Below are 14,027 nucleotides of genomic sequence, written 5' to 3'. Positions count from 1 at the left end.
CTAACCTAGGTTGTCAACCCGATTTTGGTAAAGAAGCCCAACGGTAAATGGCAAACCTGCATTGACTTTACCGACCTCAACAAGGCATGCCCAAAAGATAGCTTTCCCTTGCCCAGGATCGACCAGCTCGTAGATGCCACCTCGGGGCACAAGCTACTAAGTCTTATGGACGCGTACTCGGGATATAATTAAATTCTGATGTACGCGCTGGACGAAGAGCATACATATTTTGTTACAGATCGAGGACTGTACTACTACAGAGTTATGCCCTTCGGCCTCAAGAACGTTGGCACGACCTACCAGCGGTTGGTTAACCGGATGTTCTCTGAACAGATCAGTAAATCAATGGAGGTCTATGTAGATGACATGTTGGTCAAATCTCATGTCGCTTCAGATTACATAGCGTATCTCGCTAAGATGTTTGATATCCTCCGACTATACAAAATGAAGCTAAACCCCCTCAAGTGCTCGTTCGGGGTATCCTCGGGAAAATTCATAGGATACATGGTTAACCAATGGGGAATAGAGATCAACCTCAAGAAAATCCAAGCTCTCCTCGATATGGAAAGCCCGACCAACAAAAAACAGGTCATGAGCCTTAATGGGTGAATAGCGGCGCTAAGTCTCTTCATATCGAGGTTAACAGATCGTTGCTTACCATTCTTCAATGTTCTGAAGGCCAATAAAAATTTCGAGTGGACTCCCGAGTACGAACAGGCGTTCCAAAGTATTAAAGAACACCTCGGGAAGCCACCTCTCTTGTCCAAGCCTCTCCCGCAAGAGACCTTCCTCATGTATCTGTCCATCTCTTAGTTCACGGTCAGTGCATCCTTAGTTCGGGAAAAGGACAAGGTTCAATGACCAGTGTATTATGCGAGCAAGTGTTTGTTGGATGCCGAGATATGGTATCTGAAAATGGAACGGTTAGCCTATGCCCTGCTGATCGCTTCCAGAAAGTTGCGACCTTACTTCCATGCCCATACGATCCATGAAATGACTACTTACCTGCTCAGGCAGGTCTTCTAGAAGCCAAAGGCGTCGGGTAAATTGCTTAAGTGGGCCATGGAATTAAGTCAGTTCGATCTGAAGTACAAACTAAGATTGACTATCAAAAGGCAAGTTGTTGCCGACTTCATATCATAATTCTCATATCTTCCAAGTGAGTCAAAGAAACAGCCCAGCGAAGCCATTCAGGAAACTGCTCAAAACCTGTCGACCTGGAGCCTCTACATCGATGGATTGTCTAATAGAAAGTCTTCTCCTTTTGAGTCTCGAAGGGGCTCGCATTCATGGCATTCTCCAGTTCGGGTTAAGGCAACCAATAATAAGGCCGAATATGAAGCTCTGCTCGCTGGACTGTGGTTGGCCAGAGAAATGGGTGCAACCGCGATCAGTATCCATAGCGACTCCATGCTGGTCGTTAACCAGATTTTGGGAGAGTACCAAGCCAAGGAAGAAAATATGATCCGCTATTTGAAGAAAGCTAAGGCCACACTCGAGCCGTTCAAGCATTTCGCAATCACTCAGATTCCCAAGGATAGCAACTCTGTGGCAGATGCCTTGGCAATGATAGCCTTATCGTTGGATTCAGAAGCACCGGATAGCATTCTTGTTCGATTCATTGAGACCTTAAATATCAGCCCAATCGAACAGGCCGTGAATGTAATAGAATCAGATTCCTGGATGACTCCCATTATTCAATACCTCAAGGATGGGACCTTGCCTGACGACAAGGTCGAGGTAAGGATTCTGCGAACAAGATCTGCTCGTACACCCTCATCGAAGACCAGCTGTACAAGCGAGGGTTTAGCACCCCTCTCCTCCGATGTGTGACCAGTGAAGAGGTAGATTATATCATGAGGGAAATACATGAAGGGATCTGCGGTAATCACACTGCCGCATGATCCCTCGCCAACAAAGTTGTTCGTCAAGGGTACTATTGGCCTCGAATCCAAGAAGACACCTACAACTTTGTCAAAAGGTGTGACAAATGTCAACGGTTTGCAAACATACCACGAGCTCCTTCCCACCAACTGATAACCATGACCAGCCCTTGGCCATTCTCCATGTGGGGAATCGATCTCATTGGTCCCATGCCAGTTGGTAAAGGGGGAGTCAAATATGTCGTGGTCGTGGTAGATTACTTCACCAAATGGGTAGAAGCCGAGCCGCTAGCCGCGATCACGACCAAAAAGCTCAAGGACTTCGTTTTCAAAAACATTGTGTGTCACTACGGGATTCCTCATACCCTCATCTCAAATAATGGTATACAATTCGACAACGATGAGTTCAAGCAGTTTTACGACGAACTGGGTATCCATAAAAAATTCGCCTCAGTCACGAGACAGTAAGCAATTGTCAAGTTGAAGCTGTCAACAAAACCATCAAGCACACTCTAAAGGCCAAACTTGGCGCAGCCAAGGGGAATTGGGCCGATGACCTTCCCGAAGTCCTATAGACGTACAAGACAACTCCGAGAACCTCTACCTCAGAAACCCCTTTTTCACTAGCATATGGTTGCGAAGAGATGATCCCTATGGAGGTAGGAACCGATTCGCTACGGAGGGACTTGTACAATGAAGTCGACAACAAAGCGCTTATGCGAGCAAGTCTGGATCTTGTTGAAGAACATTGCAACAAGACTCTGCTAAGAATAGCAGTCTATCAGCAACGCGCGAAAAGGTTTTTCGATTCTAAGGTTAGACGAAGAGACTTCCAGGTCGGCAACCTTGTATTGAAGGAAGTTCTTCTCAGTACTAGAGAACCAAGTGCGGGAGTTTTGGGACCGAACTGGGAGGGCCCATACCACATCGCCAAAGTGATAAAACCGGGGACTTACCACCTAAAAAGGCTAAATGGTTCCATAGTACCACAAGCTTGGAATGCTGAACACCTTCGACCTTACTATCAGTAATTCTGAACTCGTTTTTCCTTGTACAACTTTTATTGTATAACCTTTGTAAATAACGGATGTAATTCAGTTCTTTTGTAATCACTTTACATGTGTAATTCTGTTCGCATAGAATGTATAATTATGTTCGCATAGACTTATCCTAGTGTAATTATAAAGTTACTATGCGATCTCATATGTAATGGAGGGTACCAAAAATTATAAGTACTCGTGAAAAATTATCAAAAGCGATCTTTATTCACTCGTAATGAAAAAGGGTACTTAATCAAGCAGGACGAAAGCTACAAAGACGGATCACTGATCCTTATCCCCAAGCCCCGAAAGGACGACCTCTACATTCCCAGGCTGGTCACTAACTTCCTTTTCGGGTACCACCTCGGGGACATACTCCGGATGTTCTTCCATATTAGGTCCCTGAGCTGTTTCCTCAGCCTCGACCTGCGCCAGAATAGCCAGTTGGTCCCGGTACTCACCAGGAAGGTCGGACAGATCCATCTCAGGGTTCTTTGCTTGAAGAGCAAAGATGGACCTGATCATCCAATCCGCAACCCTGTTCTCCATCTCTGCTTCCTGCTATTGCATTTCTGCGGTTAGCGAGGCAATGTGACCTTATGGGAAGTGGAGAGCAGCCTCAAGCTCTGTTCGCTGCTTTTTAATAGCCTCCCACAGATTGCCCCTTTCCTGTTCAGCTCGCATGGCTCGTTCATAGGTAGTCTGCAGTGCTTGATCCTTCTCTCCAGCCTCTCTAGAAAGTCTGGCCATGGTCCGCTGGAGCTCCTTCACCTCCTCATCGCGTTTGTCCAGCTTGATCTTCTGAAAGTCCACCATGCGGCGAGCAGCATCCCTTTCAAACATGTGCTGGTCAGCCTGAGCGATGGACGAGTCTATGTCTGCTGGTGTGGCCTCCAGCTCCTGCACGAGCCGAGCATTTTCCTCCTGTAGCTCAACCAATTTCTCAGCAGACCCCAGCTGGGTCTTCTGTTGAGACATGTTAAGAGTAAAGAGTTAGTCTACTTCCCTCAGAAAAGCGAACAAAGGTCCTCGTCTGGGACAACTCGTTTACCTGGCTAAAAAGTTGGAACGATGTGGACAACAGTTTGGCAGGACTGGATGCCAGGAACTACTCAAACGACTCCGCGAGCCCGCATTCCAACAATGTTAGAACTACTGGCTACAAATGGTCCGAAAGCTCAGCCATTAAGTATAGCACAGGCGTGCCGACACCCTCGATAGGTAGAGCCTGTCCCGCGGGCTCTTTGCCCTACCTCCTCCCGGGGACTACAACTGCAGGTCGCGTCGACTGACAGATGGAAATGACAATCGTGCCTCTAAGCGGCCTTCCTGAGCTGAACACTCGATAATGCTGCGACCTCTTAGGCTGAATGTCCAAGTCTTCCTCTTCAGACTCCGTTTCCTCGATTTGAATTTGTCGCCTCTTCTTAGGCCTCGAGGCCGTAGTCTTCTACTTTGGGCGAACAGTCGAGGATGGAGGAACTTCTGTAGGTTAGGTTGGAGTACCCGCTTGTTTCTTTCCGACCGGGGGACTACTGGGAGCAGCTCCAGCTGGTCTGGCAGTATGCCTCTGGGGAAAAGAGAATTGCCTTGATCGTGGCGACTTGGACACCCGAGGAGGCATGATCAATGCATGCAAACACCATTAGTAAAACAGTTCACTCCAGGAAAAATTAGAAAGGACAGTCTAGAAACTTACTCGATGGGGGCTCTAAAGTTGCGTACTCGTTGAAGAAGTCGTACCTCCGTAAGTTCTCAATTGTCACAAGCAACCTCACATCGTGATTCTCTTTGGGCAGAAAACCAAATGATACGATTCTGTTCGGGCCCGCGAGCAGGTTTAGACTGGTCGTTCTATTAACTGTCAAGGAAAGCAAACAGCTTGTTAGCGAAAAACAAAAATCGAGTGAGTTCAGAAGGAAAGAGAACCTACTCGGATCCTGAAAACAGCTGATGTCGTCATAAAGAAAAAAGAAAAATTTTGTGTCGTGGGCTCCCGCATTGCTCGGATAGCTATGTATCCCAGCTTGTATTGAGTTTCGCCTGGACAAGTACCAGGAATCCTTGTCCTTGCTCTTTTTCAATATGTACGAGCAACCGAGCTCGACTGCGGTTAGCTCGCCTTATTAGTTCTCCTGACACGCGATGTACATGGTAATGGCGATCATGTACGCGTTCAGGGTGACCTGCATTGGTGCGATCCAGAAGTGATCGAGGACCGACCTGGTGAAAGGGTGGAAAGGGATCAATCCCTCACCCTTGAAGATATCCTCCGAGATCGTGGCCATTCCATGTGGCGGATCCCGGGCAGTATGCACCCTGTCTCGAAAAACCTCTACGCTGACGGCGAATTGGTTAACCACCCTTTACAGCTCATCGACGATAAGCGCCGAGTAAACTTCTCAAGGGGGCCCGCAGGGGCATCCTCTACAGGTGAGCTGGGTCCTTCATCGGCTTTGTCCATTAGGGGGTCCATTTTTGCAATCTGCAAAAGCGACAAAATGGTACCATTCAGCCTTCGTGCATTTTTCTACGATGACATGGAGGAAAATTTTTCCTCTCTAAACCCAAGAAAAGCCCTAACAGGATACTTAAAGAACCTTCACCAACAACTCCAACCCGACGGAGAGTGTGTAGTCTTCGATGAGCCACCGATGGACAATCATCACATGGTGACTGTCAAAAGCTAAAAACATTGAAGATAAAAGAAGGGAATAATCTTTACCTCTAGGAATGAGAAAGATTGGCTCTTCTGTTTCAAATATCAAGCGAACACCACTCTGAAAGGCAAAGAATCAAGACCGGCAAAAGTTTCTTGCTCTCTAAGAATGAAAATGCTGTGACTTTGCCTAAAGAGAGCTTGGGGTTTTATAATGAAGGAAATGGCGCTTTGGTTTCCCGAAATCAAACAATGTTTGGGCGAAAAATGCATTTGACCATTGATCACGGTCACGTGTCACGAATCAACGAGGAAGAGTGACTGTCACGCCTCAAGAAACCAGATCGTCACCCCCTTCTGTTGAAACCCTCAAACGACGGCACGTTTTCCTCCTTCCACATTTAATGCACACACAGCTGTATTTAATGCTCTGATAAGGAACGTTGTTTCAGCATGTTTTGCATTTAATGCGCATAGCTGGCACTTATTGCGCATAAGACACGTATGTCAGAACAAAGAGCATTTCATTTAATGCACCCTCTGCAAAAGGTGCAACGGATAATATCTGAAGAGATCGTTACCAGAAACACTCTTTATCATCAGTTGCGAAGTGATGTAACTCTTCGAACTTCTCATCAATCGCGAAGCGATGTGATTGCTCAACCCCATCTCACATCAATCGCGAAGCGATGTGACACCAGCTGCGAAGCAGCGTGGCCATTTGTCCTAAAAAGTTGCTAAGTGAGAACAGCTCGAGAATTCCCTCAAGTCAGGGTCACCACTAGGCCAGGTCGTTGGTCCTAAGGTCGCAGATCCTCCTATGCCACTTATAAGAGAATGTTCTCTCGATCTCCTTTACAATCAGGTTGGATCGACCAACATCTCTTCAAACACATCAGATCGAGGCATTTATAGTTTCCAAGGTTCGATTCTCAAACCTTAAAGACTAGGGGACTTCTGTTATGCCTAAAAATATAGGGCTAACGTAAGACTCAGTCAGCATAAAAAGTCAGAGCTTAGATAGGCCCGCAGCTAGCTAGAAGCAGCCACGTCACGTGGTGACATGAGCAGCACACTCTGTCAGTAAAGTGGGTGCGCGCTAGACCAGCCAGAAGCTATGGCGATTCCACGTGTCCAATCCCTGCGCCAAATCACGTAAATCACTCTAGAAGGTGGGCAATGTGACATAAAGAAGGATTTGCACAGATAATCCCACCAACTCACAGATTTAGTAATGATAACCTTAATCCATCCCACTATAAATTGAGAGCTCTCTCTCATTTAAGAGATTAGCTACTCTCTCTCAAGAATATAGAGCATTCTCTCTCTTGTACAATCATTTGTAAGTTAGTTTGCTAACGCGACCTGATCTCTATCATTAATACAAAAATCAGTGGATATAGGACTTGCTTCTTTAGCATCCGAACCACTTTAAACGCTTTTTTCCCATTGCATTTACTCTCATTTTTCACATTCACGTGTGTCTTCTAGGCCTACTCAGCATTTTACACGTGCGTTTGATTGGTGTCAAAATCACGCATCAACAGAAACTAATCCCTAAAATATATAATTTGAAACAACACTAAACAGAGAAATTGTAGAAAGCATACATACTAACAGTCCAATACAATATAATTGAACCATATCCAAGAAGATTCTAAAGCACAAATGGCTAAAGAGCAAAGTAAATCACTAAATCTATACCAACTTTTTTTTTTTATTCTTTGAAATGAAAGTTCAAACTTACACACAAAAGATATCTATATGTTCTTTTATGCAGTCAAACATTCTTTATCTTACAAATCTTGCTAAAGAGTCCTTAAAACAACGGTTTAAACCAGCTCCAGAATAAAGACGAGACTATTCCTGCAATTCTTTAGTAATTGAAGCCTTTAGGATGCCAGCATACAACTGATTGGAGTCTTAAGAGATTCTTTGTTCCTTTCCATTCAAAGCACAGATTGGAACCTAATTGTTCTAGCAGTCCGAAAGCCGTTCTCAAATGCTTGTATGCGGTATTGTTTCCAATACTCCAAATCCCAACTTGACAACCGTGTCGAAGAGTAAATGAAACAAAATGGTGGTAGAGTATGAATGAGAAATCGAGCTTTATCACTTCATCATCTTTGCACATCACATAAATTCGATCAAACTGATCAAATCGCTCTTTCATTAGCAAATTTTCTTTGGACAAACCTTCCATAGAAAACCTAGATGTTCTAGCCATCCGAAAGCAGCTCTCAAATGCCTGTATGCAGCAATAGTTAAATTTAAGGAGATGTAATGTATAGCATCCTAGCTATTCATAATAAATTTATAAAATAATTAAAAGACGTCTTACATGGTGGGTTCAGTGCTTATACGCCGATGTCCATATGGAGTACTGTTCAAACACTAGTAAACAAACACACAGCGTCAACAAAATAAGTATCTTAAACAAATCAAATGGGAGACGATGGTATATAGAATGAGTTAAAAGACTTCAATTCCATGCATCCTTTCCATTCAAACACGATCTATAACAATGTGTAAATACAATCTGTTACGAGACAGAGCAAGTGCTGATACAATATGTTAACCAATAGAGAAGGAACGGAGAGCTTACGTACTTTGTGATGAAGCCCAAGGGAGAAGACGAAAAGATATCAGAATATCCAAATCTTGGAAAAGCTGAGAAACATTAACTGGTACCATTCCTGGTAGAATAATCAATCAACTTCATCTTAATTCCATAAGCTAAATAAACACAATCCCACCTACCAAAGATGTTGATTTTGTGAATCTCATTTTATGAATTTTATCCTATGCAAAAAGAAAGTCAACTTCTTCTACTTCCCTACTTTTTAGAATCCCTAGAGTAATGAAATAACAAATCTCATTTTTAGAATGCCTTCAACAGTTACGTACAATTTAATTTCAGAGCATAGATAAAACTAGGCACAAGTGGTTGGTATTTGGTTTCCGCTCATGATTGCTTTAACGTTTAAACAAGAAGATGTTGCCAGTCCTCCATCAACGCCACTGTAAATCAAATTAATATCACTAATATCCACATTTTGGCATGGCTGGGCGAGGTTGACCAAGACTAGTAAAGCAGAGTTTTTGGTTATTAAGAAACTTCAAGTTTGTGAATTGTTTACTGAGTGTAGTGGGGGTGAAGATGTTGAAGGTGAGCAATGGCATGAGTATAAATTTTGGATTATAAGGTTAAATATGATATTAATTATAGTTTTAAGGGACTACTTAGTATTCTGTCAGGAGAAAATTGAAATGATATAAGCATATGAGGGACTTTTAAAAATTATCCAATCATGCAAATTTATACGAAGAAAATGCAGGATGGTGATAGCAGGGGCTACAGACTTAGGTCGCATCTCCTTCCTTGGTGGCTAACAGCGATATGACTCCTGTCAAGTCCGCTCTAGTATCTGGCTGTGTGGCTTCAGTTTAGAGTTAATTCAAATGAGCCGTATCAATCACGCATGTCCTCTCCCTTCCATTCTCCGTCGACGGTCCCGCCTGCTCAACCGCCGGCAGTCTAGGTCATTTTTGTCGTCTCAAATACTTAATCATTAAAATTAATAGAACATTTGTGCTAAATATTTGCTAATTTTTTTTTTTTTTTTAATTTCACAGATGAGATGGCCAGGTTGTTACCGAATCTGTTCGGCAACTATAGGCGAAATTGGTGTCAAATGATGTCGATACGCTTCAAGCGGATCAGAAGTTGAAAATCGTCGTTTTTGACTGGGCTCTAGGCGACAGGTGGATACAATGTGATCTCAGGAATTTTGGGTGAGGCTCTATACGAAGCTGTAGTTTTAAAAGTTGGTTTGCTTGAAATGTTTTTTGGAAATGTGATTTTTGTGTTTCATTTGTAATGCTTTGTATGGATTTAGGAGAGGTACAGCAAGGATTATGAAGTGCAAATACATTTAATTGCTCCTGAATATATTTATCCGTACAGAGACGAGGTATGGTTGTTTCTTTTGAGTGAAATTTATGGTTTTAAAAGTGTTCAAATGTGTTCGATAGGCATTGATTGATGCTTGTTAGATTAATTATATTTGATGAGATTAATTAAGCTGTTGAGAGTGTATTATCCAACAAGTTTAAATTGTATTTCAATTTGTGCTAGTCTAATTTGGAAGTGTATTGATATAGAAAGAAAATGTTTGTATACACTGTAAAACTGTTGTTTTTGTTGGATTTTTAGTGAGTAATGAGCCAACAAGATGAGAGGTGTTCGGCAGAGACTCAATGTATGTTCAAAGCCCGTCTTTCTCATGTAGCCTTTTTCCTTTATAAAGCCTCTGTTTTTTGGTTGTTTTTCATTTTGGTCACCACCACTTTGTAGTGCATAAAGCTAGAAATTTGTTGTTTTACCATTGTGATCAAAAGGGCATCCCAAATTTTATTAAAGATGAGTTTGTGGTTACATTTTGAACTCTTCGGACACCTGTTATAAGAGCTTGTTAGTTCACTTTATGCAGTTATTGGCTATAAAACTTAGTTTCCAGACTCTTTAAGTACCTATTCATAAAAGCTTTTGTTGTTTGTAGAATTTAATGCTTGATTGAAGGTTGCTGGTCTTGTGCATTTGCAGCATTTGAACCATAAAATCAGTTCTCATTTTCAAAGCTATGGTTATTCCGGTTCTGTTTATTGTGTTATTTACATTTTTGCTTATACTTATTTGAAGTAATTTTATATCTGATAGGGAACCAAGGATTTTAACAAAATTTAGAATATAAGTAAGACAATGATGGATGATTTCACTCAACTCTTAGTAACCTCCCAATTTGACTTCCCCAAAAAGTTTCGTTTTCCCCACCTCTGCTCCTTCTTATTCCTTCCATATTCAGTTATCCAACAAACTCTTCTCCCCTGATGATGACACGTCTTCTCCCCTGATGATGGCACGTGGTCCTCTTCTGCTATCAAACTCCAGCTCAACAATTGATTTAGTTATTTCTATTCTTCTTTCTCACGTACACATGTAATAGGAGGTTTAATTTCCTCAGTACCCCTCTCAGAATTTACTTGGTTACTCGGTGTTCTATCAGTATCCGTAGGGAATAAGTTTTTCTTAGATAATCTGTAATGTTCAACCTGCAACTAGAATCTTGTCACCTCAAATTATCCATATTCCCACTTTTTGTCTTTTTTATTTTCTTGGAAATTGTTCAAGCAGTAGTGCTTGAGGACTTTGTTAGCTTCAGACTGGGAGCAGAGAGATTTTTGGCTTGACATGTTCTCTAAATTTAATGGTTTTAATGTTTCCTTGTTTAAATTTTTAGTAAATTTGTTAATCAATTCATAGTTTTGAAAAGTATCTGTGCTATATAGTTCTCTATGAGGGTCCTTGCTATTTGTATGCTAACTTATCTTTTATTTGCCCCAGGAATTTCACTTAAAACTCAAGAACTCTATGTGATAATCTTTGTCACTCGTTACCTTGATCTGTTCACAAGGTACATCTCATTCTACAACTCTGTAATGAAGCTAGTCTTTCTTGGAATTTCAATCGCTATTGTTTGGTATACGCGGTACCATAAAGTTGTGAAGCAAACATGTAACAAGGATGAAGATACCTTTAGACATTATTTCCTGATTCTCTCATGTTTTGTTTTGGGCTTGTTGATTCCCCATGAGTATAATACTATTGAAGTATTGAACTTTCTTTTCTTCTTCTTCCTTTGTTTCCCACTCAAATGTTTTTTTGGCTAAAGAAAATGACCTATTTAAACTGTGCCAAAATGAAAGTAATTATTATTGACAAATGCTATAACTTATAGTTCAAAATTAATCCATGATTAGGCATGATAAAGCACATGTATTTTATGCCATATTAGAAATTTTATACTGGAATGCTTATACATGTAAATAATCCAACAATATTTCATTTTACAAGTGACTAAAATGTTAGGTTTTGGCGTTTTGAGTCCCCTCTGGCAACTGAAATTTCGGAGACTAACTTGCATATATGCTACATATGGATATCACCACAAATATATACAATAATAATATCACAGTCACCATAAATGACTTCATGTGAAAGCTGCTTCATCCCCCAATAGCATTTTTTCTCAAGTAAAGATTGATGATGATTTTGACTTGTTCTGTCCTTTAGCTGATTTATAGTTTTTGAAAATCTTATATGTTCTCGATGTTGCTTTTATAGCTCAAATACCAATTGTTGATTTATAGAATAGAAAATAGAAAATATTTAATGTTCTTTTTTAACAGGTAAAGTATGGAGGAGCTATAGTATAGGAGCTTTTTCTTAGTCTTCTCCTATTAATACCACTAGGAGCTTATCATCTCCTATAGTTATGAAGACACTTATTATCTCCTTTACAATATAGGAGCTTATTATCTTGCTTCTAAATGAGCTCTAGATATAAATTTTATCTAATCACTGATTAGGAGTTTTTGTGTAGTAGCTTTCTCTAATACTAGAACATTAGAATTGTTACAAATGAAAGACGCACTACACTGTTTATAGGCTTTAGATGTTGGCTTACACAAGTCAGCTACATGGCTTTTGATTTTTCTTTTTACGCTGAAACTTAAGCAATTTATTGTCTTCATAGTTGGTGATTGGCATGATAAAGTTGTCAAATAATTAACAACATTTGAGCTGCCCATAGTTGTTTATCCAGCATGAAAACAACTGGTTTCATTTGCTGCTGTAGGTGTAATTTCCTCATGACATAGTATCTAAAATTTGCATAACTGCCTCAACAGTCCCAATGATTCCTTTATCTATCAGAATGAATGACTATATATCATTAACCCCACTGATTCATGTGGTGGTATCTACTGCGTGTAGTGATGTTCTTCTACTTTTGGTCCATATAATCTTAGAATTTGTGAAACAGTATAGAGTCACCACAATATGGGAATTGATGCCCTTTTGGTCACTAAGAGAGGTCACTTGTCTATAAATGAGCATGTAAATTATCATTGGATTAGTCTCAATGACAAGGTAAAATCATAGATTTGATGTGAGGTTCATTAAATTCTACTGTTTAAGCTTTTAAAATCGCACTTTTGCTATTCTAGGCAAGTTTTTGTTGCTTAATAACTTCTAGCAGGAAAGTCAGGTTTTGCTACTGTTCTCGTTTGTTCAATTTGCTTAGGAAAGATGTCTTCATAATGTAAATAATTCTTAATTTTCCATTTCTGGTAAAATTTGTCTTTTGATCATATTCTTGTTAACTTTTTATTTGGTAGTTATATAATCCTTTAAATCGGGTTTTGTTATGAATCTATTTTGCTTGAAAGTAAGATTCAACTACAGTTCCATAGTAAATTACCTTTTTACTTAGTAAATAGATTTGACTTCTTATGGAAAACCCACGACAGATTTTGTGGAGTTTCTCAATCTATCTTGAAGCAGTTGATATCTTGCCCCAACTGGTATCGCTGCAAAGGTCAAGCAATATTGACAACGTAACTGGAGACTATATTTTCCTTCTTGGGTAAGCCAGTATATGTTCCCAGTTCCAGAACTAATCAATCAAATCAAATGCCTTGATGGCTACTCTGTAAGTATCAAAGCCATCCAAAATCTACAATGTTATTCCAATTTTAAGCACTGGAAAGTGAGTGTCTTGAAAGTTTTATATGACCAAGGCCAAAATCTTCTATTACTACTTCCCAGATTTTCCCCCAAAGTCTAAAACAAAGGATTTTCATAGAACCTTTTTTCTTCGTCTCTATATCCTAAAGATTGATAGAATCTATGAAAATGAGTTGCGCTGGGCAAAAATAACCCAAAATGTTATTAATGCCTCAACTATATGGAACCACTTCCAATAAAAAAGTAATATATACACAATCTATTATTATTGTACAATGTAGAAAAGTTAGTCAATAAATTTCATATTCCATTTGCACTTTCTTCTGGTATGAGAAGTGGTCTGGTTTTTATCAAGTTTGTGATACTAAAAGTGCTTCCTGTTGTTCTCAAAACATGTTATGTCAACAAAAAAATTGTATTCATATCAGTATTTCCGAAAGAGGATCCCAAGATGGCTGACCTAGATTGGTTGTAACCATTTATACCATAAGAAAGTGAATAGGCCCATGGCAGGGTACTGGCATAAACTAGTTTACTCTTGATTGCACATTTTTTAGGCGGCAATAATTCATGTTAATACAGTAAGTAATAATTGAGTGCTGCAATAATTAAAAAGGGAAATTAAGGTTGGAAAAAGAAGTTCATAGATGCAAGTTTATAGATGAGTATTTAGTGGCAGAATGTTTTCGAGCTAGCAGAAGGCCAATACCGACGGTTGAGGAATTAGTTCCTCAATGATTTGAGATGACGGTGGTTCTGTAGTTAATTAATTGTTTCATTTTTTGTATTGGTTTCAGTAACAATTGTTGTCACTGTTTAGAAGTAGTGTTTAGTACCAGTGGAATTCAATTGAAACT

General features: G+C 40.3%; 1 long non-coding RNA gene across 1 annotated transcript; it reads left to right on the top strand.

Moving 5' to 3' along the window:
- The first annotated feature begins 8,961 nt into the window (after positions 1–8,961).
- Positions 8,962–9,555, top strand: LOC116141517. Its single transcript, XR_004129815.1, has 3 exons — positions 8,962–9,124; positions 9,219–9,377; positions 9,482–9,555. It is a non-coding gene; the product is annotated as an uncharacterized LOC116141517 (long non-coding RNA).
- The last annotated feature ends 4,472 nt before the right edge of the window (positions 9,556–14,027 follow it).

Source organism: Pistacia vera, unplaced genomic scaffold, assembly GCF_008641045.1.
Source record: "Pistacia vera cultivar Batoury unplaced genomic scaffold, PisVer_v2 Contig40, whole genome shotgun sequence".
NCBI classification, from domain to species: Eukaryota; Viridiplantae; Streptophyta; class Magnoliopsida; order Sapindales; family Anacardiaceae; genus Pistacia; species Pistacia vera.
This window is presented reverse-complemented; position numbering and strand designations above follow the sequence as displayed.